Below are 17,200 nucleotides of genomic sequence, written 5' to 3'. Positions count from 1 at the left end.
TTGTATCTCGCAATTCAGATTTTTTCTCGCAATTCTGACTTTTTTCTTGCTATTGCAAGTTTATATCTCGCAATTCTGAGAACAAAAGTCAAAATTGCGAGATGTAAACACAGTTGCGAGGATAAAAGTCAGAATTGTGAGATAATAAAAAAATTGCAATTACCTTTTTATTTTTTATTCTGTGGAGGAAACAAGCTTCCATCATTTTCTGTCCGTTTTCACTGCGGTCAGTAGAAATTTCTCTACTGCAATCAAAATAGTCTTTTCACGCTGCCAGCACTAATGTCAGATCTATTAATATATATATATTTATTTATTTTTATGTATCACATTCTGACTAGTAATGTGAAGTTTTGTAGTTACTAAAACTGTTTGAAAACCATTCAAACTTATACAAACTTTGAACTACTTTTTATGAGCTTTTTAGCTTTTTAAGGAGGTTCAAGCCTTAAGACAAATTAGAACATGACAGAAAGATTAATTATACACACTCCCATTTTTTATTAACTTTCAGTAACGCTCCCATAACAGTACCTTTGGTATGTTGGCGAAATCGAAATAGTCCACCTGTTTGATGTGTGGGTCTCTTTAGAAATATACTTGTATTCGAGAGTATTTGTTAGATTTGTACTTTTTGTGGTGGTTGCTTGTAAACTTGTCCGACCACAATAAGAAAATAGTCTCATTCACGATTTATTTTCTTATTGATTGGATTATTTCAGATCTACACCACCCATTTTAATCAGATCAAAACTTGGGTTCAAGCTTAATCGGATCGATTGGGATGTTTATATGAAGGCTTTTACAGTCCAATTGAGCCATCAATCAGATTATAAATGGATTATTTGGTTGCATGTAAACATGGCTACTGTGGAATGGGTTATGCACCAAAGTTTAATACAGTTAGGCGTTTGTTCAAGTGTCGTTCAAACCTAACCCTGAGCAATAGTAGCAATGCTCGCATTAGCATAGGCCTACCACTAATTAATTCTTAATAATATTTAAGCTCCTTTGCTGATGTGTTTCTTGTTAATTTGTTTTGGCTGCCACGACTGTTATTTTTCCGGACTTGGCAGAAAAGGCTGGGCTTGACAATAACAGCTGTAGCTAATTTATTATTTAGTTTATTTTTTTCTGTTTCCAAATCACGTATCTATCTGTATGGGAGTCAGGAGCTGTACTGTTAAACAGGCTTCTGTTACCCCATGTGTCTGTCTCTCATGGTTGCTGTAGAGACTGAATGTTGTTGATCACTGTTGATTTATGAGCACAGAAACAGCCGCTGACTGAGTAACTCTAGCCTGTAGTAACAAGCTGTCAGGCATAAGGATTCTTTGTTTAATGGATTGTCTATGATTCTATGGCTTATTCATGCCTGTGCGTCCCAGTGGCTTTGGAGACTTTAGGCTGAAGTTTCGATTAGCCCTGAATATACAAATCACTATATATCATCAGGGGAGAAAAAAACACATGCAGTCAAATTTGCTTTACAAACCATTTGTCAGATATATAACGTTGAGTTTTTAGTTTGCTTTCTGATGGAAAAGAACAGTTGATTGATTATGCCGATTATTTTGGGACTAGTTGTACTTCAGTTCTCCCAGAAAGACTCGGGAGTCCAGATGAAGTACAATAAAATAGCAAGTTTATTAGCAGTATTATAATTAGAGGTTCTTTGGGTTAGGCCCGGTCCGTAGCTCTCGTCTCGAGGGTAATGGACTCTGCATTTCCTGCCTGAAGATGAAGGCAGGGGCGCAGCCGACCCCCTGGGAGGTATAGGCGGGGACCAACCTGGTGGTGGTGGGGAGGATGGAGGTTATGTTGGCATCAGTATCTGTGTGAACTCAGACATGTGTGAGTACCGATCTTTTATACTCTGAGAATTAGGACATGATTGATTAGGTCTGAATGTGATAAGTCACGTAACATTGAATCTTCCTGGCAGAACTTGCGCTAGAGCTTCATTTCTATTAAGGGAATAGTTCACACAAAACTGAAATGTATGTATGTATTTATCTCTTTAAGTCTCTATTTAAGTCATCATTAAATGAAAACGTACTTAATCTATTTCCTAAATGCGTCTTATAGATGTTTAATTTTTTCAAATATTTTGACCTTAACCGGACCTTCAGGTGAAAACGGCAAACTTCTCTCTAATGACATATGCAGGACTTCTCCAATCATTTAGTCCGCTTAAACCCAGCCCACATCTCAACATCCAATCAACAACTGATTCATAGAACCAAGGGGAGTCTTACTTTTTTTCCTTTTTCAATTATCCATTACACTCAGATGTACGTCAAAATATGGAAGAAAAGATTTGTCAATATCGCAACCTTAAATTTCGGTCTGTTTCTCACACAAAGTTATTGTATAACTTCAGAACATTCAGAATATAGTGCAGAAGTTCTATTGATGTTTGTATGAAAAAGAGCTGAATGACAAATCTTCAAAACTTCTCCTTGGAAAATAAAAAGCAACGTACAGTTTTGAAAGGACGTTAGAGTAAATAAATAATGAGAACATTTTTATTTTTAGGAGAACTACAGTATTCCTTTAGGAGAAGAGAAGATGGAGAGATTGAAATGGAGGGAGGGAAAGGGATGTCTCTTATTTTGGAAAAGCAAATAAATGGCATGAACCTGAGCAGCTGCCGTATTACACAATGTCTTTCCAAGGTCACCAACTGGAATATCAAAGAATTCCCACTGAGCAGCCAACGAACCTGGTCTATGTATAAACATCCTCAGAGTCCGTGTTCTTGTGCCACACTAAATATGACATTCATTCTCACTAAAAATAAATCTGTGTGTGTGGGAAAGTCTTAAGTGAAGTTTTCCATAATTAGAAATTTCCTCAACCAAACATTAGGCACAGAGATTCAGGAAGCTAAAGAGTTGACCAAACTGGCATCCAGGTGAAGGGACACCTGTTTCATGCTACCAATACACGGCGCGAGAGATCATCGTGGAAAAAATGCCTTTTACACTTTTCCACTGTTAACAAGCTTCCTGCATTTGACCCATGGGTAAATTCTGGGATTTCCAGACGGAGGTTGTACAACTTAGCAAAGGATGAAGTCTGAGCCACCTTGGATTGGTCTGTGAGGTAATGTCTGACAAGTTGGTCCCTCAACACCATCTCCGAACTTCCTTTCTCTTAACACACAAGAATCTGGCAAGGCTTTTTCCACAAGGAAGTGTATACGGAATCTATGGTGAATAAGCATTACAGATTTTATTTCTCACCACCGTTAGGGCCAGCTTTTCATGTCATGTTTTACTACAGCTTGGGTTAGTTATTATTAGGCCCAGACGACTTTTATTCGGATTTTCAGTGTTGATTTTGAGGGAACGTTCAGCATAATTCTCCAAAATGATTTTAACAACCTGAAATGTGTTAAACGGATCTTAAAGTAGTACTTTGGCGTACTTTAGATTCTGTATTGGCCTAGTTATCCAGCTAGGATACAGTATATTGCATGAGTGGAACAATAAAAATAGTGTCCGTGTCCTCATTTTTATTCTATTTTTAGAGATCTCCACAACTAACTAGCAGATTTAATTTTACACTTCATTTGTCCTCTGCAGCTTTCCTCCCAGATCATGATATGTGGACATCATTCTCTCTCTGCATTCTCCATGTTTCATTAATTATCCGGCCCCCACCACACAGTAATTTGTTTGGCACTGGTGAACTGCGGCCAGTCAACTGAAAGGGTTGAACCCTCAGCATTGCCAAGATACACAGTCTCCTCTTTGTGTCCAGATATAAATAATTGCATTGAGTGTGGAGAACTGCCTGGACATCTTCCCTTTGGGTTTCTAGGAAGGGTGGCAGCAGAGACCAGAGAGATTTATCAGGCTCGTTGAAGGACTGGAGTCTGAGTGCCACCTGGAGGATTAACCCCAGGAAGGTTTCAAGCAGGTCTAGAAGGTTTTGGCTTTTAAGGTGATCTCACATAGAATAAAGTCTGTTCCATATTGCAGCTAATTTTGGCCAAAAACTGCCCCACGTATACTAAGTAAAGTTGATTTCAGTTGTGGTCGCAGATATCTAGTTTACTTACTAATTAGTGCTTCAAACTAAACTTAGTTTCTTACTAAGTATCTTTCTATGATTTTGGGTCACTAAGCTGACACACTTTGATAAATCCAATGATCAGTTGTTCCTCAAAAGCATTCATTCTATCAACCAAGTACACAGTTTTCTACAGAAGCTTGTTTCCGCCACAGAATAAAAGATTTTAAAAAATATTTGCAATTTTTTTTTCTTATCGCACAGATATAAACTCACAATTGCAATATAAAATTGCAAATCTGACTAGACTATTTCACAAAATTCTGACTTTATATCTCGCAATTCAGACTTTATGACTCTTGCTGACCCCAACATTTTGAATGGTAATGTGTTTCTTCTGTATCTCTTGCTTTTGACAACTATAATGTGTTATAATAAATCTTCTAAAATTCTTTGTTAGTCTTTTCATCCCAGTCTGGAATAGCTGTAACCTTCCGCCGTGTCACTTGCTCTCACTGGGAATATTTTTTTTTTGTTTGTTACCTGGGAAATCACAAATCTGATACCGTACCTGTTCGACAGGGAGTCCCTCAGGGTTCAGTGTTGGGCCCAACTTTATTTAGTATATATATATATATATATATGCTTCCACTTGGGCAAATTGTCAGGAAGCATGGCTTTGGGTATCACTGCTATGCAGATGATACTCAAATCTACATCACCCTGATGCCCTAATGTTCATACTAGAAGTGTCTAGAAGAGATCAGAATCTAGATACAGAATATCTTCTTGAAACTGAACGTCTCAAAAAGCTTATGTTCTCACGATGGCGGCTACTCGTGAGGCCTATCATATTAACTTGGTTGTTGACTCTAATATGGTACTTCCCATGTCACAGGAGTTGAATCTTGGTGTCATTTTTGATCCTCAGTTAACATTTGATGCACATACTGTACAGTATAAAACACATCTCAAAAATTGCCTTCTATCATCTTAGGAACACTTCAACCATTTCTCTCTTTTGCTGATGCAGAAATGCTCATACATGCCTTAATTACGTCTAGGTTAGATCACTGTAATGCCTTGTTCTTTGGCCTTCCAGCTAAATCTTTAAGCAAAGCGCTTTTTAATGTAAAGCCCCTAAGGTATGTAATGCGCTTCCCTTCAATATCAGAAATGATTCAACTTTGGAACCTTTTAAAAAGTTGACTAAGATGCACTTTGGGTTTAATAAATGCGCATTATAAATAAAATACTTTATTATTATGAACTATTTAGATGTACAGTTTTATCAGATTTGGACCTATTCCATTTAACCCCTTAAGGCGTCAACTTCTGTTTTCTTATCTTTGAACTTTGCAATCTTGACTACTTTGTTTTTGTCGAGAGGCAGTTGGTTAATTTTGACTAGAAGTCAATAGAATGCATCCTTGTCTCTGGAGGCTATCCATGTCAAACCATCATTAAAACGCAGGCAACGTGGTTTCTGTTTTCCCTTGAGTCAGATTGATAGCTGGTCTATGGCTTCTATTATTATGTACGAGTATTTCCTCTCTTAAGGTTTCCTGTACAGTAGATGTGTTTTCAATAGGAGACATATGGGGGTGGTTAATTATCTGGGCTGGGTTCAAACTCTGGAAGGGAAGAATGACTCTTGAACTGGGCAGCTTTTTAGTTTCTTATCACCTCTGTGCATTTGAGTAAGGAAAAAGGCTGTCAGTCTAGTTGTCAAAAGCAGAAGACAGCCAGTTGGCGTGTTGTCTCTGTTAGATGTAGCATGGTACATTGTTTTCTGCTATACTTATTTCTTTGCTGATAAACGTTTGCTGTACAAAAAAAAAAAAATTTAATCTGTTGCCTTGCTAACAAACTGCATTTTCAGCATCATTTCTTCAGTCTTCAGTGTCCCATGATCCTTTAGAAATCATTTTGTGGAAACCATGACATATTTTTGGGAGGATTTATTTGAAATAGAAAACTTTTCTAGCATTATCGATGCCTTTACTGTCAATATTGGTCAATTTTATGCTTCCTTTGCTGAAAAAAAGTATAAATTTATTTTAAAAATATATGTTTTAACACTTTAACTTTGTATCTTGTAACTTTTTCATCACCCACATTTTGTCAGCCAGCACCACCATTCTTTATATTTTTCAAAAAACTTTCATGGCCCCCGCATATTTTGAATACCTAAACATGTAATATATCACACAAAAAAAAAAAAAATGGTGCTATATAGCACTAAAAGTGGTTTTTTGGCTCGTAATCATAGGGGAACCACTTTGAGTGCTGTATAGCACCAAATCTTGTTGCTTCAGTGGTTCTTCAACGGATCTTAAATGGTACTTTGGGATGACTGAGGTGATAGCACTGCTACCATATACAGAACCTGTTAAGATATGGTGCTATATAGCACCAAAAGTGGTTCCCCTATGATTACAAGCCAAGAACCACTTTTAGTGCCATATAGCACCATTTTTTTTAGAGTGTATCAAAAGAAAGAACAGAGTCTCTGCTTAAAAAACAACAACAAAAATGTTTTATTCTAGCCTTATGTATTATTTTTTATCAACACCTCAATGTGGGTAAGTTTCATTAATTTTCAACAAAAAGCTGAGATTTTTTTCCCCAAAAACTACAACATGCATAAGCAATGATTTTTTCACTTGTTTTTTGCCTGTGATGCTCTACTCTTTCAGAAGTTGCGTAATAGCACCCCCTATTGCATAACAGTAAAACACGGAAAGCCGGAAAATTCCGTCAATGGCTGGGAAGCATTGTCTCATAAATTATGGAAAATTCTGTCAATGGCGGGAAGCGTTGTCTCATTAAATAATGAAAAATTCCATCAATGGCTGGGAAGCATTGTCTCATAAATGGCAGGGAAGCATTGTCTCATAAATTATGGAAAATTCCGTCAATGGCATGGAAGCGTTGTCTCATAAATTATGAAAAATTTTGTCAATGGTAGAGAAACTTTGAAAATTCCATCAATGTTGGGGAATTTTGTCTCATAAATGAGGGAACATGTCATCAATTTTAGAGAAACTTTGTCTCATAAATGACGGAAAATTCCGTCAATGGCAGGGAAGCGTTGTCTTATAAATGAAGGACAAAGTTTTTCTACCATTGATGAAATTTTCCCTCTTTTATAAGACGCTTCCCTGCCATTGACAGTTTTCCGAAATTTAGGAGACAAAGTTTTTCTACCATTGATGAAATTGTCTCATAAATTTTGGAAAATTCTGTCAATAGTGGGGAAGCGCGGTCTCATAAATGATGGAAAATTTCATTAATGGCAGGGAAGCATTGTCTCATCAATGACAGAAAATTCCATCAATGGCAGGGAAGCCTTGTCTCATAAATTATGGAATATTCTCTCAATGGCGGGGAAGCATTGTCTCATGAATGATGGAATATTCTGTCAATGGCTTGTCTCATAAATTATGGAAAATGTAATCAATGGTAGAGAAACTTTGTCTCATAAATTATGCAAAATTCCATCGATGGCGAGGAAGCATTTTTCTAATAAATGACAGAAAATTCTGTCAATGGCTGGGAAGCATTGTCTCATAAATGAGGGAAAATTCCATCAATGGTGAGGAAGCATTATCTCATAAATGAGGGAAAATTCCATCAATGGCGAGGAAGCATTGTCTCATGATTGATGGAATATTCTGTCAACGGGTTGTCTCATAAATTATGGAAAATGTAATCAATGGTAGTTAAACTTTGTCTCAATGAGGGAAAATTCCATCAATGGCGAGGAAGCATTGTCTCATAAATGAGGGAAAATTCCATCAATCGTGAGGAAGCATTATCTCATAAATAAGGGAAAATTTAATCAATGGTGAGGAAGCATTATCTCATAAATAAGGGAAAATTCCATCAATGGCGAGGAAGCATTGTCTCATAAATGAGGGAAAATTTTATCAATGGCGAGGAAGCATTGTCTATTAAATAAGGGAAAATTCTATCAATGGCGAGGAAGCATTGTCTCATAAATGAGGAAAAGTTCCAGCAATGGCGAGGAAGCATTGTCTCATAAATGAGGGAAAATTCCATCAATGGCAAGGAAGCATTGTCTCATAAATGTGGGAAAATTCCATCAATGGTGAGGAAGCATTATCTCATAAATAAGGGAAAATTCCATCAATGGCGAGGAAGCATTGTCTCATAAATGAGGGAAAATTCCATCAATGGAGAGAAAGCTTTATGTAACGTTGGGGCAGGGATGAGAATCCAAATGCAGCTTGAAAATTTATTAAAGACTTAAACGCAAAAAATACAAGATTGCAAACAGGCAGGCGCACAAGACCAGGAACACATGCGGGAGCGGGGTATAAATACACAGGGAAACAAGGTTAACGAGATAACAAGAGGGAGTGGCTAAATGGGAAACACCTGGGAGAACTAATACACCATGAAAAACTACAAAGGACTATAACACATGGCACAGGATAGGAAATAACACAAAGTGTCCACAAACACACAGGGAATATGTGACACATTGTCTCATAAATGATGGAAAATTCCATCAATGGTGAGGAAGCTTGGATTCATCTCGTGATCGCTATTTCATAACAAAGGTTACTGGAGCATATATTGTAAATCAGATACTGTAGATTGACACTAAACCCTTATAACTTTCAAAAGATATAGAGTTTGTTAACATTCTTAATATTTGTAGACAGTTGTCTATATAGTAAATGTAAACCACGGCAAACAAATTGACGGACATTCATTGTTCGTTGTTTCTTCGTCCTTGTATCTGATGAAGATCAGTGCTTCTGACGATCCGATGAAGTTCTGAACTTCAACTTGATTGAATTTAAAACTTAAAGGCAGCAATTAAACTTGAAGAGGGTTGACATGTTTTACAATGTGTTTATTATAAAATATACTTTGCTTCAGACACGTTGTAGCAAAATGTTTCATTTTTGCCCCAGGGCCAGTGAAAATGATGGCAGGGCAAGTAAAAATGGAAACTACAGGCGCGACTGAACCAGCAGAAAAAAAACCCTTATTGTTGAGACTTGCAAGAGGGTCCTAATGCAGATCCAGCCTGTGTGTTTGTTCAGAGGCTAACGGGATTACGCCTGCATCTCACTAAAATGGAAATGTTTTCATATAACCACTCCTGGAAATTTTTCCCATCGCAAATGGCTTGTGATTGTGGCATGTGTATGTTGCCTAGCAACTCCAGATGGATGTGCATTAGGTAAATCATTTTACGCCGTGTGAAAATCCAGAATGGTGCTGAAAGGTATTTTCACAGCATTTATAGGTGTCCATCTTTCAAGCAGTTGTCTCATTGAAGCACATTTAACAGTGGAGCAGGAGAATGTTTCCATTGCTCACGCTGGACTGTAATTGAAAGGAACAGAGAAAAGGATCATCTGGACTTGCTAACACCCAGGACGAAAACTTGGATTGATGAGATGAAAGAGGTGAGCAATATTTTCCAGTTCCACTTTAATTGCGGTTTAAAATTAAAAGAAACAATAAGGCCCCGCTCTGCTCTGCTTTCCAAAGAAAGCACCGAACGTGGGGTAAATGTGGTCGCCTTGGACGAAAAAAGGACCTGGTCTCACCACAGCGGAGTTGGTTGCACATCACAAAAGCATTTTGGCTGGTGTCACTCTTCAACCCTGGAGAATCCAGAATATAAATTCCAGTACCTCAACAACTCATATCCGGATTAAGAGAACACGATTGTTTACCATGTTTTCGACGCGTTGTCTACTTCAGCAGGGATAATTAAACAAACTAATAATAAGTTAATAGCTTATGCATCACTCACTAAAAATGTCCTTTCATGTTGAGCTCTCATTAGTTTGAAGACATCACTCTGAAATCTGTTACGTCTTAGTCCGATTACTGACCGCCTGATGCGACTGCAATTGAAAACTGGAAAGCAAGAAAATGACAACAGATTCCTCAACAGCAACATGACTTTTGGCAGTTTATTTCCACAGACATAATTCATAATTGTTTTTAAAAGTACCAGCTTGTGAAGAAGAAATAATCACTGGATGTAATGTTTTGCATGAAATTGTAAAATAGTCCATACTTTTTACTTTTGGGACACTCAGAAATTCTGACCACATTCTGCAGTGATAAGGTTTTTTGTAGGCCAACCCAGAAGTTAGCATCTCCCTGGTTCCCTTGACATAAAACCATATAGGATTTTTCCATTGGCTTTTGGATCATTGCAGAAAAAAAGCTCTGCGGCCTACAAAAGTTCATCATGATAATCTTCACAAATCAACTAGGGATGCACCGAATCTAGGGTTCGGCCGAAAATTGGGCTTTTTGACGGGGTTCAGTTTGTGCTGAACCTTAGAAATTTTTTACATCGAACCGAACCCTAGACTTGCACTACGTGCCTCCGCTGGTCGAACGTAATGACGCCGCTGTTGATTATGGGAATGTGTTTACTAGCTGGACCGTTCGAATCCAGTAGGCTGTGAGAAAGTGAAAATGGAACTCGTGAACAGAAAACGTGTTGTTTGGCAGTACTTTAAGTCAAAAGAAGGCGATTCAAGTGGAGCTACATGTTCAATTTGCAATGCTGATTTGGCTCGTGGTGGCAAGGACCCTAAACAATAGCCGCTGTTAAAACATTTGCGTATTAAACATCCGAAAGAATACGAGTTGTGCATGAAGGGATCTACAGACAGCAGCCAAAATGCAGCAACAGGTAGGAAGGACAGTCATCCTGGCATAATGTTGCCTATTCTTAATTAAAATTTCACTGCTGTAGGGATGCTCATTTCGGTTAATTTTCCCAACCAACAACCGCTGCTCATTGTTTGATTATTAACCGTTAACTGATAAGATTATAATATTGAATTGGCATTAAATAAAAATACGATTGACGAGTTTCTGTGACTCGTTAAAAATACATTTTTTCACAGATTTATTTTACCGTGCAAAGAGCAGCATACAGATCAGATAAAATTTAAATAAAAATAATAAAATAAATAGGCCTACACTAAATATTTTTCACTTAAATAATTATCAAATTAAGATGACAAAACGAAAATACACTGAATCCGTTTGAAGCTTTGAAGAACCGGAATAGTTATTTTGTCAAATAAAAATAGCAGGCCTACCTCCATCCACACCTTGCATGTTTTTTGGGGTTTTTTTAAGTAACATGTCAACGTGATGTGGGTTAGTCTGGAGTGCAGCCTGATGACAGCTAAACCCGAGGCAGAAATCACCCTCTATCCTTGTTTATACTTTCGTCTGTCTCTGCAGCGCGAGCCTCCAATGACTGCGCGCACGCCTTCAGCGCTCTTCGTTCTGCTGATCTTTGAAATGACAAAGGGCGACTCGGGGTAATTGTTCTATAAACCAATGTTTACTTTAATAAACTTGACCAAAACCACACTACGAAAAGCTTTAAACAAGGCTTCAGATGGCACTGATGCCCCGGAAATACAGCGATAACGCCTCGCTAGAGTGGCCAGCCTCGGGAAGTGCCTTTCATTTGCTTTCCACCAGTCAGGAGTATGGAAGGATATCGCGGACAATTTTCAAAAGGAATTGCAAATGGTATTTGCAATTGCGTTTTCAATTTGTGGACGCATAATATGTGACACAATCCAAACGCAATTGCAAATCGCGCATTACCATTTGCATTTTCGTTTAGGCAAACGCACAACGACTGCCAAATTTCAAATGGAAAAGCAAAGTCTGTTTGCAATTGCATTTCCAATGTCTTGCAAGTTATGACCCTGCCATTTTGGAATAGCAATAGAAAATCACCTATTTGCTCTTTCATTTCCTTCGTGTCCTGCCACAACCTGCACAAAATTCAAATGGAATCGCAATCCTCTTTGCGTTTGCATTTCCGATGCCTAACACAGTCAACTGTCAATCAGGCTTGAGGGCGGGGTTTATTGATGTAGTCGGAAAGTAGGCCACGCCCTCAAGTGGTGGAAAACGGGGGATTTGGCTATTTTTGTAATAAAAAACAAGTTTAAACTCTTTAGTTCAAACAAAGTCAAAATGCAGAACTGATTGTATGTTCACCTGCAACCAGAAAAAAAACAGCAAATAAGAAGTGACATGACTGCATTCGGTAGGCTATAGCCTATATCAGACGAATATCATCATATTGCACCCGACACAGTAAATTATCATGATGAGTTAAAATCAGAAAATCTATAGAAACTTGACATGATGTGAGTTGTGTGTTGTCCATACGATTCTGTGCTCAAGAGCCAAGCGATCAAAAAAGAAAAGAAAACTACATTAGTGACATTCAATCGCAGTTCATGTTCGTTTCGTAGCCTACCTCCTCTGATGATCAGATTTTCTTCTTCATTTCATTTTATTCAACATTATTATTTTCATCATATGTAGCCTATTCCTATTCATTGAACTATATTTGTATCTTTATTTTGACATTTAACAGATTTGACAGAACAGCTCAACAACACAACCTGGATTCACACAAATTTTCACGCACCTGCAGCGTTTCTGACAACAGAGAAAAACTGAAATAATATATAGGCCTAATAAAGTAATATAAATAAAAAGCATAAAATAAATAAATACTAAATAGCCTATTTCTCACTTATTCTAAATAATTAATACATTAAGATGACAAAACGAAAAACTACTAAATCAGATTGAATCTTATAAAGAACCGGCATTTTTTTCTCATCAGATTAATTTAAAATTTTTCACTTTGAGGTCTGGTTATAAATTTGTGTGTGTGCAGTGCACGCACACAGTGCTTACATCTACTGTGTTTATGTGAATACTCGACTTGGTATTTTGATATAGCCTATTTCTGTGTTTATTTGGCCGTTTGGGCACGCTTGTCCGTGTTGCGCTCGGAACACGCGCACAGCATCCTGTCAGTAATTCAGTTGTCTTTCGTGACTTATCACGCTTTTATTATTTATTTTCGTCAACTGAAATCTACACGGATTATCATAAATACAACACATTTATTTATCACAAGGATCTCCGCGGCAAAACCGAAAGCAGCTGGTGAAATCTTTCAAAATGTCTTTTTGCCCCAGGTTCAATAAAAGGATAGGCCTATTTTAAAAGATTATAGGCCTATATTATATATTAAACTGATTTTTAAACCGAATTTAGCATATTTTGCTTTAACCATGCAGCAAAAAAATTTAATAAAAATAAAAACCTTAAAAAAAATAAAAAATAAATATATATACACATTTTAAACCGTTTAATTGTATATTAATCTGTCAAAATTCTTACTTTTGGTCAACGGTTAAAGCATCCCTATCTTAATTGCTTCTTGACAATTTGCTTGCAACCAGAGCAGTCTTCTTTTGGTTTCTTTTTGTTTGGTTGGCAGGTGATAAATAGTCTATTTCCAGGTATTTGGCTTTGTTTGAAGTGCAAAAAACTACACAGTAGTTTTATGACTTTTTTGTTGTTTTTGCTAAATAGACACATTGGATATTTCTCCCCATGTTATTAGGAATGAATAATGATGAAAAAGTCCTTGGTTTTCCACCACTTGAGGGCGTGGCCTACTTTCCGACTACATCAATAAACCCCGCCCTCAAGCCTGATTGACAGTTGACTGTGTTAGGCATCGGAAATGCAAACGCAAAGGGGATTGCGATTCCATTTGAATTTTGTGCAGGTTGTGGCAGGACACGGAGGAAATAAAAGAGCAAATAGGTGATTTTCTATTGCTATTCCAAAATGGCAGGGTCATAACTTGCAAGACATTGGAAATGCAATTGCAAACAGACTTTGCTTTTCCATTTGAAATTTGGCAGTCATTGTGCGTTTGCGTAAACGAAAATGCAAATGGTAATGCGCGATTTGCAATTGCGTTTGGATTGTGTCACATATTATGCGTCCACAAATTGAAAACGCAATTGCAAATACCATTTGCAATTCCTTTTGAAAATTGTCCGCGATATCCTTCCATACAGGAGCTTGTACTACTGCTGTATTTTAATACCACGTAGCATATTTTGCAATATGAGCATCATTACACTGCTGTGGACATTTTTTACTTCATTATTTGTACTTTTTGAATAAATTGTGCATGCAGTCGTATCTGCTTGTTATATCCTGGGTTTTATGTCATATAATACACAAATGGGTAGGTTTAGGGATGGGATGGGGTTCGGTTACATGTTAAAATATGTCTAAATACCGTAAATAATTTTTTTTTAAAAATGTAAATAAAAGTATGCTGGCTGATTCAATTGAGAATCACTCTCCAACATGTCATAATGGCAAAATCATAACCCAATATGTAATTTCATCATGACAATAACATTCTCATGCCCAACATGCCTGTGTATGACGCCAAAGGTTTCTCATTGAAATCAATGGAGCACCCTGCGTGTCAAAAAATTACGCCAGGGATAACGTTAGCATTTTCATTGTGATATGGACGGCACTTGACCATGCTTCAGATTTTGACGCCTTGGGAGTGAGACTGGGTTGCGTTTTGGGGGCCTAAAAACGCAAACTTTTGAAAACAGGATTCAAAGTACAAGCTTTTGGAAACGATACCATTATCATCTCCATGTAAACTACGAAAATGTGAATTTGTGAAAACGGTGACGTCATGCACATTGCGTGTTCAGTCTATGGGCGCATAGTGTTTCTTTACAAAGTGACCTTGCCAACTACTGGCCTTTAGTTGTTTTGACGGATCCGTTTGAACGGGGATCATTTTGACAATTGTGTTGTCTGTGCATAAAAAATGCAAAAGAAAAAACTTTTCCTGTCTTTCATGTTTCCTGTCTTTTCCTTAGTTCCTGTCTCATTAGTTCCCTTTGTGTCTGATTGTCTTGTTAGTTTCCATAGTTTCTAATTATGTTTGGTACCTGTTTTGTGTTTAGTTGCTTCTGTATATATAGTGCTGTGTTGGTTTGTCAGCTATTGTTCTTGTGTTAATGCAAGCTTTTATGCTGTCTTGTGTTTCTCCTGTGGATTCTTGTGAGATATTCAATTAAACTGCTGGAAAATGCTCAAATGCAAACTCGTTTCTGGGTTTTAGCCAACAAAAATACATCATCCCTGCAGCTCTCTATTCTGCAGTCATTTATTTGATGTTTTCTGTACTAATGTATGCTGAGATTGCTGTGACTTTGATTATGAACTATTTCAGACTTCCTTGTCCTTAAGCGACATCTAAATAGTGATCAGAATAATCTGCAAAGTAGACCAGACTTGTTTCAAGACAAAACTCTGAATACTATGCCTCAAATAATGTCATTTCAAATACGAACTAAAGACATCCATCCTGACATATTATGTCAGACTCCAGCAGTCTTAACATTTCAATAGTGCAGTTAGGTTTCAGCATGCTGTCTAAGTCATGGATATGGCACTTACATTTATTCTGCCATGGGAGGCCTTGTATATGTTCCAATGTTGACATAACAGTATGTGGGAAATCTGCTGATGGTGTTAACATTGATCTAGGGTTCCTGAGGGGGATGCATTTATATAGAGTGAGGTCCAAAAGTCTGAAACCAATACTGGAAATGCATTTACATCTGTTCTCATTGCAGATTATATTATGAGCATGGAAATTTGACTGAAAATGTGAATTGATATCTTAGTATTTGGTTTGCACTGGAGCTGACATGAACAAAACCTGACGATTATGATTTCCAGCATGATTTGAGATGATCCAAAGGCATTTTGAGCTTCAATTGAAACGAGAACATCTGACTGTCTAAACATAGAGTCACATGATTAGTGTCACTCATTTACTGTACATTTAATTAGTGACCCAAACAAGTGAAGAATCTGAAGTATTTCTTCATTATTAATAACTTTTCTTTGTTTAAAATCATTCAAAATCCAAAAACTTTCATCTGGTCTCAGACGTTTGGACCCCCTGTATATTATATCTGGGAACCACTGGGGCAAAACTTTTGGCCAAGACAAACGCATGCAATATGAATTGTCTGTTTTAGCCAATGTACATTGTAGTTCTTAGCCGAACAGTGAAAGATAAGATTTTGTAACCAACCAGGCATGTAAAATAAGCTCTTTGAGTTATTCAATTCTGCCCTTTTTGAAAATATGTGCAATTTATTTTGTTTATTAAATGCGACGGAGTGCCAACTCCACTCTTGTTCTTCTGTTGTACAAACCCAAACCTCAACTTTGGAGAAGCATTAAAACTCAAACAAAACGCAGGAGTTATTAATGCTTTTTGGCTGGGCTTCAGACAGCCGTCTTGTTTTATGGTTAGAATTCGGGGAAATGATTTAATGGAAAAGGTTCAAGGCACTACCCGGCTGATTCAGCTTTCCTTTTTCCTCTGCAGTTTCACTTGCATACCTAATTCATGTTTACAAATGTTTCCCCTCCGCAAGCACACACACACACACACACAAATAATTCCCCACTTTCCTTTTAGAGGTCACGGAAAGGTCTGCCCTGCAGGAACTGATTTATGAAATGCTCATATGCAGCAAAATGGCATGGATGGGAAATGTGCTGTTATGAATTCCTTTTCTCTCCTTTTTTTTGTGCCTAGCACCATTTAATCATCATCTCTAGGATTATACAGACCAACATGCACCAGACAGAACTCATAAATTTGAGTTAAACATCTGCATGGTTATTCATAAAGATAACTTGCTTCATGGCGCGTATATGTGGCCAGTAGGCATGACACACCGCTCTTAAAGTCAGCATGACCTTCTATACTTTCCAAATCACTTTCCTGATCTTATTTTGAATGATTGCATGATATTAACTATCATTTTGTCCCATGCAGGTCCTGGGAATTGTATTGGATAAAATCCTGTCCTACAAAAATCCTGTTTCACTTTACAAAATATCCTGATAAAATCAAGTCCTTTCCTAGAAATATCCTGTTTCACTTCATCCTGTTTCACACTTTCACAAAAACATCACTTTATGGAAAAAAATGGGTTGGAAAGATATTTGAACTTTAGTTTAAAGTGGTTTATAGAGAGAGAGAGAGAAAAAACATTCAGTAGCAGATACTATTTTCTATTTATTTATTAGTATTTTTTTTTGCTTATTTTATTATCTCTACACTGTAAAAAGTTGATTTAACTTAAAGAAAAGTAAGGAAACCTGTTGCCTTAAAACTATTAAGTAAATAAACTTCATGCATAATTGAAAAAAAAAAAGTTTTTGTCAAGTTAATTGTCAAGTTCACATACAT

The sequence above is a fragment of the Gobio gobio genome, assembly GCF_949357685.1.
Source record: "Gobio gobio genome assembly, chromosome: 7".
NCBI lineage: Eukaryota > Metazoa > Chordata > Actinopteri > Cypriniformes > Gobionidae > Gobio > Gobio gobio.
Note: the sequence above shows the minus strand (reverse complement) of the source record.